Source organism: Populus alba, chromosome 19 (genome assembly GCF_005239225.2).
Source record: "Populus alba chromosome 19, ASM523922v2, whole genome shotgun sequence".
Taxonomy (NCBI): Eukaryota; Viridiplantae; Streptophyta; class Magnoliopsida; order Malpighiales; family Salicaceae; genus Populus; species Populus alba.
The window spans coordinates 2983311-2994167 of NC_133302.1; the positions used below are offsets into that span (position 1 = coordinate 2983311).

Sequence of the window (10857 nt, forward strand, 5' to 3'; positions counted from 1 at the left end):
AAATCAGATTCAAGGTTATTGCCAAACACTGTATAAGGTTCAATCTTATTTATAATTCTACTCAATCAATCAAAAGTGTTGAGCCGCCTACGTTTTACATGCATTTGGATTGTGACTGCTTTTTTGCCCTTATAGATTACATTTCAAACAGGGAAGTCGCCTAAGTTTAAATTTTCATTTACCACTCTCTCTCTCTCTCTCTCTCTTTGAGAAGTATATGATTTCATTAAATGCCATAGTCTGGCGGCATGAAAAATTACAAAGCCTGCCGCATATCGATTTTGCAGGAACTACCAATCAAAGCAAAGTCCATACAATGAGGACAAAACATCAAATATAGTCTAAGAAAGCAACAATATAATCTACTCAAGATAACCATTACTGCAAAGTCCAGGAGAAGCTTCCAAGAGTCTCCAATTTAATTTTAACATGAATCTAGACCTCTGAAGAGATGCACATTTAGCTTGATAGACATAATCTGAGAGATGAATCAAAACTAAGCAATGAAATTACTGGATTTGCACACTCCTTGCTTAGCAATACAATCTGCCAGACTATTGCTCTCTCTCTCTCTCTCTCTCTCTCTATATATATATATATATATATAATGCTCACTGTGTTTGAATCAATTCTACAAGTGGCCGATATGAAAGAGATTTCCTCACTTTTATACAGTACATTAGAAAATTCAAAATATAAAAATAATTCAAAACATTAAAAAAAAAATCAATCATTGAAATTTTGAAAGTTTTAAGATATTGGAAAGTGAATTCCGGGGAAATTGAATTCCGAGAAAGTATTTTCTGATGTTTGGTAGTGTAATGGAAAATAAGTTGGAAAATATTTTCCAGTGTTTGGTTATGTCATGGAAAATGAGCTGGAAAATAACTTATTAATATTTTATTTTTCTCAAGTTTATTAAAATAATGAGGAACAAATCTTTTATAAATTAAAAAGTTGAATTAGAATGAAATTGGAAAAAAAAAATTCATAAATTATCTCAAATAAAATAATAATAATCAAAATAATAGAGATCAAATCTAAAACATTAAAAAAATAAAAGATGAAGAAATTAAAATAATAATAATCAACATTTCATAAATTATTTCAAATAAAATAAGTAACAATCAAAAGAATGAGGACCAAATTTGATAGATAAAAAATTTCAATAAAAAAATGATAAGCATAAAGCAAATAGCAATTATAAAAATAAGAACCAAAATTAATATAAAAATAAAATTTTAAGAGATGAAATTGAAAAATAAATATTCAAAAACAAAATATATATAGCAATCAAAAGTTTGAGGATCAAATTTGATATCATCAGCAAAAAATGACTAGTACATTCGGGTTTCCTAGTAACCCTCAATTAAATACTAGGTGACGACTCCCAACGAATCAAGCAAACGAAACGAAAAAAAAAAATCATCAGCCAACGCTACGCGGGTGACGTGCAACATCCACAAAGCATTTATATATAATAAAATTTCTAATGATATGTTTTATAATATGTAATGCAATGTAATGTAAATATGGTCCATTATATTTTTATGTTTTGTTGAGTTATTTTGAAAATTATAATAAATGAAATATTGTAATTTAATAGCTTATCATATTACTAGCATTATATATATTAAAAAAATAATAATAAACCATTACACTATATATAAACATGTGGTCTACATTCTATCTTTGCGAAAATCAGATTCAAGATTATTGCCAAACACTGTATAAGGTTCAGTCTTATTTATAATTCCACTCAATCAATCAAAAGTTTTGATCATGGCCATCTATAAGCTAACTTTTCCTAACAGGGAAGCCGCCTACTTACACTGCGTTCAAATTTTCATGAACCACAGCATATTGATAGTTTGCTTCTCTCTCTCTCTATCTATCTCAAATGCTCACTGTGTTTGAATCAATGCTACAAGTGGCCGATATGAAAGAGATTTCCTCACTTTTATACAGTACATTAGAAAATTAAAAATTTAGAAATAATTCAAAACATAAAAAAAAAAAAAAAAAGTTCAATCATTGAAATTGTGAAAAAATTATAAGAAATTCAAAAAAACTTAAAAAGGGAAATTTCGAAATTACTCTTTGTTTTATGGCTCAAGCCAAGGCAATTAAGGAAGCCTAAACAAAAAATTCGAAATTTCTCTCCAAGCTTTAATTTTTTGGAAAATATGATCGTGGGGATGGAAATTTCATTATTTTAGACTAAATTATTTTTATTTCATTGTTAAAAAAAACTAATTTTATTTAGTTACATTAAATAGAAGTATATATCGTGGATTATGAATACTTACATTAAATTGTTAAAGCATTGATGGAATTATATAGACAGCATATATATGAAAAATAGAGAAAATGATTTTGTTCTTGAAAAGAGGGAAAAAATATATTAAATTTGTCGCACCTGACATCGCGGCGGCCTTAAAAATTTAATTCTTTAGAAAGAATGGATTTCTGGCATCATGTTATTTAATGTGGATAAGTTCTTGTTTAAGGAGTCGTCACCTAGTATTATGGTCACTAGGAACCCTAACTGGTCAACAGAGATTCTATGGTTCGGGACTGGTTACGTAAAAGGAAAGATATTATCACCCCTTAAACGTCCTACCTGAGGCAGGCCGCATTGCTGGTTTCGTCTTAAATTGCTAAATGTTTATTAATTTATGTTATGAAAATTTGTTTATAATATTCCTGACTCTGGCGCCAGTGAATATTTAACTGCGAATATTTCCAAATCTGGCGTTGATAAATATTATGCAGTTATAAAAAAAAAAAAACAAATTTATTTTTCTTTATTCCTGACTCTGGCGTCAGTGAATAAACAAATAAAATAAATTTATTTTTTACGCATGCACATTTTTTTGTTAAATAAAAATAAAATACAATGAATAATATAAATTAAACCGGTATTTTTATTTCCGACTCTAGCGTCAGTGAATAAACCAATAAATTTATATTTTTTTTTCCATGCATACATATTTTTTTTTCTGTCCTTTATTTTATTTTTTATTTTTTATTTTTTGATCTGGGCTAGGCCCGGCCGGGCCCAGCCCAGCATATTTTTTTTTGTGGGGGCTGGGCCCAGCTCAGCCCACATGGGCTGGGCAACATGAAGCACGCGTGAACGAAATCACGCGTGCATTAGCTGCTAAAGAGAATTAAATTGAGAATGTACAGTAGGAAGTGAATTAAAATGAAAAGCGGTGAAAGAGAAACTTACTTACCTGGCTCTGGATACACCTTAGGCAGCAGCAACAATGCTTCTGGTCACGGTGGATGTCCTCTGCTTATGTTCGTCTGTTTTTCTCCGGTTCTTGGCTTGTTCTTTTTCTGCAGGGACGAAGGTCGTGGGCTGATCTGTGACTCTACTCTGCCTTTCTTCCCCTTCTCTGTATATTTTTTTTTTGGGATTTTTATGCTCTGTTTCTGTGCTGTGAGTTCCTCTGTTTTGGGTTGTTTTTCTTCTTTTGACTCAGTATTTTTGGGTTGTGTTTTGTTTTCTCTATTTTTCTGGTCTGATTTCTTGCTTTTCTGGGTTGATTTCTTGCTTCCTCTTTGTTCTTGGGTTTTTTCTTTGTGTTTTGCTTGCGTTCCCCTCTGGTTCTGGGTTTTCCTTCTGCCCCCTCTCCTTTTGCTTGCATTTGGTTTCCTCTTTTTATAGCCCCATCAAACCCATCTTTGCAGGACTTGTATTCAAATCATGAGAGGGATCGTGGTCCACGATCAGATCAAGTTTGTTGCAGATCTTCAGCCTACTGAACCGGGATGGAGAAGACGAACGCAGCTGTTCCCAGCAACGGCGCTGTTTTCAAACAACCATGGACATTTTCAATTGGACCCCTGAACCTTGGAAATTTCTCAATTGGACCCCTAAGCAAATAAAACATTTCTTTTAATTTTGCCCCTTTTTGATTAATTTCAATTAAATCCCTAAATTGGTATACTGTTTACAAAACAGTCCTTAATTCCTGGATTATTCAATTTGGTCCTTAATTAATTCTTTTTATTTTGCCCCTTTTGGATAAATTTCAATTAAGTCCCTGAATTTATTTAATTAATTAAATCAAAGTTTAATTAAGTCCACAAACTTATTTAATTCTTCAATTTCTGATCAATTTATTCTCAAATCTGATAATTTTAATCCTTAAACTTCAAGACTTGTTGTCTTAACCCAATTATCAACTATATTTAATTTTTATTATTTGTTCAAAAATTTGGTTATGACAAAATTATCAATAGTTTGATAATCTTGCCTCCAATAGTTTGACAATATTAAGGATTAGTTCTGAAAATGGCAGAGCAGGGGAGAAAACATGAGAGGCTTGCAATCTTGGAGCTAGAAGGATTTGTTCAGCAGTGTCTCCTCTTCAATAGTCTTCTTGGGTTCTTGAATATGGCTTGATTAGAAATAGAATTTTGCAATTGCCATCAACCACCATGGCATCGCTGACTTTGGGTCATTTGTGTAACATTTCCAACAATTATAACATAATAAAATATTATAATTTAACAACTCATTATATTAAGAGTAAACCGTTACATAATTAAGAGTAATTATGCAAGATCTAATTACAAAAGGTATCATAAAGACAAAATTTTAATTTTTATTGGACATGGAACAAAACATTTTAAATATTTTTTTTGAAAACTAGGGATTAAAAGGAATTTTGTCAGGACTTCAATTTCAAGCAAACAAAGTCATGTATTGAATCATTTCATTTTTATTTTTATTTTAAATTTCTCTGACGAAGTGCATGGATTTCTACTAATATCATAAATGGAGCATCCCGTAGGAACTGAGAGAGTCAAAATGAAATAAATTGTCTTTGAACATTCTCTTCAGTAATTAGATAATGCAAGAATTAAATAACTATTCAGAGTTTATCTATTTGAGTTTTAAATGATTGAAGATATTTGTTTTGCAACTTTCCCCTTGCTTTGCTCAATTTTCAGCCATGCATCCTCTGTCTCTAGGCCTGGGCCTCTGACTTGCCCAAGTAATAGAATGAATTTTAAAGAATACTATGCATACTTTAAGTATAAATGGGTCTCTTATTACTCATTAGGTTTTCATTTGGCCCAAGAAATTACTTTGAACTGTTGGTAAAAGGCTCGATCTCCACCTTAGCACCTACTCTTTCATCTTAAAAATCCATGGTTGGTATATTTTTTAGTAAATCTCTATATCACTTAGTTATTTCAGTGTGTAAATTATTTACATCTTTCATTTTCATTGTTGTAACACAATTACTAAGATTTTCTTAAATGTTATTTTATTTTTATTATTATTCATAAAAATCCAAAAAAATTAAGAAAAAAGTTTAAAATTCAAAATATATTTTTCTCGAGTCAACCACATATTTCCATAAAAACCAATTTTACCGGGTCAATACGGGTCAAACCATGTCGACCAGGGTACAAAATAAGTTTTCATGACGTTTCGGGTCAAAACCGTAATTTTCGGTCAAAACCGTCATTTTTTATCAAAACCGAGTCCACCGGGTCAATACAGGTCAAACCATGTCAACCAGAGTAAAAATGAGTTTTCATGACGTTTTCGGGTCAAAACGTCATTTTCGGTCAAAACCATCATTTTCCATAAAACCGATTTCACCGGGTCAATACGGGTCAAATCATGTCGGCTAGGGTAAAAAATGGGTTTTCATGACGTTTCGGGTCAAAACGGTCATTTTCGGTCAAAATCATCGTTTTTTATCAAAACCGAGTCCACCGAGTTAATATAAGTCAAACCATGTCGACCGAGGTAAAAAATGATTTTTCAGGCTATTTCGGGTCAAGACCATCATTTTTCAATCAAAACCCGGTTAACTAGATTCAAGATTATTGCCAAACATCATTCTATCTTTTCGAAAATCAGATTCAAGATCATTGCCAATATAAGGTTCAATCTTATTTATAATTCTACTCAATCAAAAGTTTTGATCATGGCCATCTATAAGCTAACTTTTCTTAACAGGGAAGCCGCCTACGTTTTACATGCATTTGGGCTGTGACTACTCTTTTTCCCTTATAGATTACATTTCAAACAGGGAAGTCGCCTAAGTTTAAATTTTCATGTACCACTCCATATTGATAGTCTGTTTCTCTCTCTCTCTCTCTCTCTCTCTATCTAACTATCTCAAATGCTCAGTGTGTTTGAATCAATTCTACAAGTGGCCGATATGAAAGAGATTTCCTCACTTTTATACAGTACATTAGAGAATTCAAAATATATAAATAATTCAAAACATTAAAAAAAATCAATCATTGAAATTTTGAAAGTTTTTAAGATATTAAGAAATTAAAAAAAAAACTTAAACAGGGACAGGCTGGTGGAGAATTTCTTATGGACTGTGGGGGTCATATTTGAACCTCAGTTTGGTAATTGCAGGAGAATGCTAACAAAAGTTAATTCACTTATAACAACAATTGATGATGTTTATGATGTCTCTGGTACCTTAGATGAGCTTGAGCTATTCACAGATGCCGTCGTAAGGTCTGTGCAGCACCTGTTTCTTGGCCTTGGGGCACATTTATAATGCTATATATTTAGAATTGCTCACTTGTTTTTTCTTCTTTTATAAAAAAAAAACATTAATTAAAATATTTTTATGATCTCATTTCAGATGGGATCTAAATTTCATGGATCGGCTTCCGGACTATATGAAATTATGTTTTCTCGCGTTGTTACATTCAGTTAACCAAATGGCTTATGATATTCTCAAGGAGTAGACATCCTACCTTACTTGAAGAAAACGGTATTTGCTTATTTTTTTTAATTTTAGTGTTATTTTCATAGTTGTCAAATCTGGTTTAAGGTTTGAATTATTTGATCATTCGATGAATCTTGGTTTATCTTTGTTTTTTTAATTTTTTTGAAAATAATTCATTGGTTTTGGCCAAATTATATTTGAATTTGATGTAATCAAATCAATTAGGTTATAAATCAACCTTCGAGTTACCTGAAGTTGTTAGGTAAATGTTAAAAAACATTTTAAAATAAAATCCAACTCTAGTTAGATTCTAGGTCCTAGATTGAATGAGGAGGCTAGGCTAGATTTGATAAAACATTAATAAAAAACATTAATAAAAAACCCAAGTTAGATTCTGAATTAGATAGTTATTTTTCAAATATGCTCTCTTCATTTTTGCACCATTTTCTTTTTGGGAATATAAGACCATGGTTAATTTTCAGGTGGCGGACTTCTGTAAATCATATTTATTGGAGGCTAAGTGGTACTTCAGTGGATATACACCAACTCTTCAAGAATACTTAGATAATGCATGGATTTCAATTGCAACACCATTGGCTATTGTTCATTCATATTTTTATGCTTCGAATCCAACAAAAGAGGAGGCCACGCATTTCATGGAGGAATACCCAGATATAATTCGATGGTCATCCATGATTTTACGCCTTGCTGATGATCTTGGAACCTCCTCGGTATGCTAGACTTCTGCCTCTCCTTTACATAGTTTCCTCTCCTAGATATATGGTTCCAGTTCAGTTCCTAAATATCATGTTATTCAATCATTTGTTGGTAAATAGAGCAGTTAATGCTCACTGTCTCGTAACTTGAAGAAAAAGGTCGAGCAAAATTATTTTTTAACATTCTCTTCAGTAATTAGATAATGCGAGAATTAGTCTCTCTTTCCATCAGTAGATTCTGTAAATTCTATTTCAACTAACAGTCAAATCAAACAAGTTAAATAAGTAGAGTTTATCTATTTGAGTTTTAAATGATTGAAGATATTTGTTTTGCAACTTTCCCCTTGCTTTGCTCAATTTTCAGCCATGGATCCTCTGTCTCTAGGCCTGGGCCTCTGACTTGCCCAAGTAATACAATGAATTTTAAGGCATATTATGCATACTTTAATTATAAATGGGTCTCTTATTACTCATTAGGTTTTCATTTGGCCCAATAAATTACTTTTGAATGTTGGTAAAAGGCTCGATCTCACCTTAGCACCTACTCTTTCATCTTAAAAATCCATGGCTGGTATATTTTTTTAGTAAATCTCTATATCAATTAGTTATTTCAGTGTGTAAATTATTTACATCTTTCATTTTCATATTGGTAAAAATGGTTATTTTGTGGTTTTTTTTTTTAGTATTTATACTAAATTTTTATTTTTTTAACTTACAAGATAAATTAAAAAGAGGAGATGTTTCTAAATCAATTTAGTGTACATGTATGAATAAAATCTTTAAAAGAAGAAGCTCGTGAATAAATAAGAAATTAATTAGCAATGCATGGAAAAAATATATATATCAATTTGCTAATCCCCATATCTCCCAAGCTTATATAGTGTCAGTGTTGCAATGAACCTTGCTCGAATGGCACAATGCATGTACCATATGGAGATGGGTATGGTGTCGTAACATCTTGAGACCCAAGATCGGGTGAAATATTTACTTATTAAGCCTTTATAATTTCATAATAAAAGGAAGGATTCGTTTATACAATTTCCATGAGAGCGTTCTACATCCTCTTCTGAACATTGAAAGTGTTTGCTTAGTGAGTAAAAAATGATTTGCTTCCAACATTGTTGTTTTCCTCCATAATGAAAAAACTCAATATTAAATAATCAGATGTAATCAATAATATTTCATGATAAAAAGGAAGGATTTGTTTGAATACAATAGCTCATAGATGTGTTTTTTTTCTACTTTTAGAACACAACAGTGTGTAGTTTTTAATTTTTTAATTTTTTTTTTATAACTTGAAGTAATTATTATTTAGGATGGCAGATGATATAATATATTGGCTAGATAGTGTCATAACTAGGATGACCCAAGCTTATATATGTGAATTTTATTTATTCAACTCTCTAAAGATTTGTCACACGGCGACCATAGATAAAATAACTAATATGATAGTTTGTAGGTTTGATGAATACTACAATTTGCTAAAGATAAATACAAAATTATAATATGAATATCAAGATAGCATATCAAAATAATTATAATATGATATCAGAAACCCTTTTAAAAAAGTACAAAAATCTAGCTAATAGAAACCCTTTAGGTCACTTCATAAGAATTTGAGAACTTCCTTTTCAGGACATAAAAAATTATTTCTTTTAGTTCGGTGGTTTCCTCCTCTCTTTACTAAGGGTTTTTTTTTTTTTTTTTTTTTTTTTTTTTTTTTTTAACCTCAGTGCTATACACCTATTGCTCCTTCTCACCATATGCTGTAAAGAAATAATTCTTAGATGGTCATCATAAGTAGGATGAATTACATCTTGGAACTTCATACCGAAACAACGTGGCAAAAGAATCTAACAAAAAGTGGATGAATTGCTTGCGTGTCAAAATAGATTTGTACCATGTTTTTGAATTCAAGTGCTAATTGATCATATTCAGCTTAGATGATATCATGTGAAGCAATTCTCCACTTTTTGTTATGTAGATCTTTCTCCCTCCAAATCCAATCTTACTTATATATATAGTAATTAGGAGATCAAATCTTTATCCTCTCAATACTTATCATCCAATCTTACGTATATATATAAATAATTTTTTTTTTTTGACATCAGTGCTAACACCCTCATTGCTCCTTCTCACAAAAGTGGCAAAAAACATCCTAGCTGTTTTCCTCCCTTAATAAAAAAAAACTCAATTATCAAATAATCAGATATTTATCAAATAATTTTTGATAAAAAAGGAAGGATTTGCTCATAGATGGTGTTTTTCTACCTTTAGAAAACAACCAGTGAAGTAATTTTATTTTTTTATTTTTTTTTTATAACTTGGAAGTAATTATTATTTATGATGGGAAATGATATAAATATATTGGCTAGATAGTGTCATAGCTAGGATGACCCAAGATTAATATATGTAAATTTTATTATTCAACTTTCTAAAGATTTGTCACATGGGGGCGATTAGATAAACTAAACTAATATGATAGTTGGAGTTTGATATAAAAAAAAAAGAGCAAGCATAAATGGGTGGGCCATTTGATATTCTATACATGACAGGCTCTTTATTATTGCGGGATGGTTATTTTTTTTAAAATAATTTTTATTTTATTTTTGAATCATTTAAAATATAGTATATCAAAAAATAAATTTTTTAAAAAATTATTTTAATATATTTTTTAAATAAAAATTATTTTAAAAAACCAATCACCCCATGAAACTATAAAATACTACTTTGGATGAAAACTATGGAACATTACTTCGGATTAAGACTAAAAGTCTACCCGGTAATTTTTAGGAGAATAATATATATATATATATTATATATATATATAAAATATTATATATATAAAATCTCACAAACAGTTATGTATCATGTATATAATCTCATATATGATAACACAAAGGGCAGTAGCAATTAATATGATATTTAGCAATTATTTACGTGCAGGGGTGAAACTAGAAATTTTAATTGGAGGTATCATTATTAATAATAGTTGCTCTTTTTTTTTTTCATTTTCGTTTTTTTTTTTCATTTGAAAAACAGTGTTTAAACTATGGAGAGCCTTTAAAATGTGTTTTTCAAAATCACTATAAAATTTGAAAACTAAAAACTAGTTTTCTAGTTTTTTGAATGAAAAAAATATTGTGTTTTAAGGGAAAGTTCAGTTTTTTCTTTGACTTTTTTTTTTTGTTTTTTTGGAGATGCCTTAACACGTGACATTGGTCCTCAAAGGGCCCATTTAACAAAGGATGAAAGCTATATTTTTATTTTTTATTTTTTGACGTTTTTTCTGAAGATCCTCTAACACGTACGCAGTTCCTAAAATCCAAGTACCATATTAACCTTCCAAGGACAGGAATTGGGACGATCAAAAGCATATAGAACGCATAACACACGTTAAATCAATATAAAAT

General features: G+C 30.3%; 1 pseudogene; it reads left to right on the top strand.

The window, feature by feature from the left end:
* The first annotated feature begins 4306 nt into the window (after positions 1 to 4306).
* LOC140955161 (terpene synthase 10-like) lies at positions 4307 to 8449 on the top strand (annotated as a pseudogene).
* Positions 8450 to 10857: the final 2408 nt, after the last annotated feature.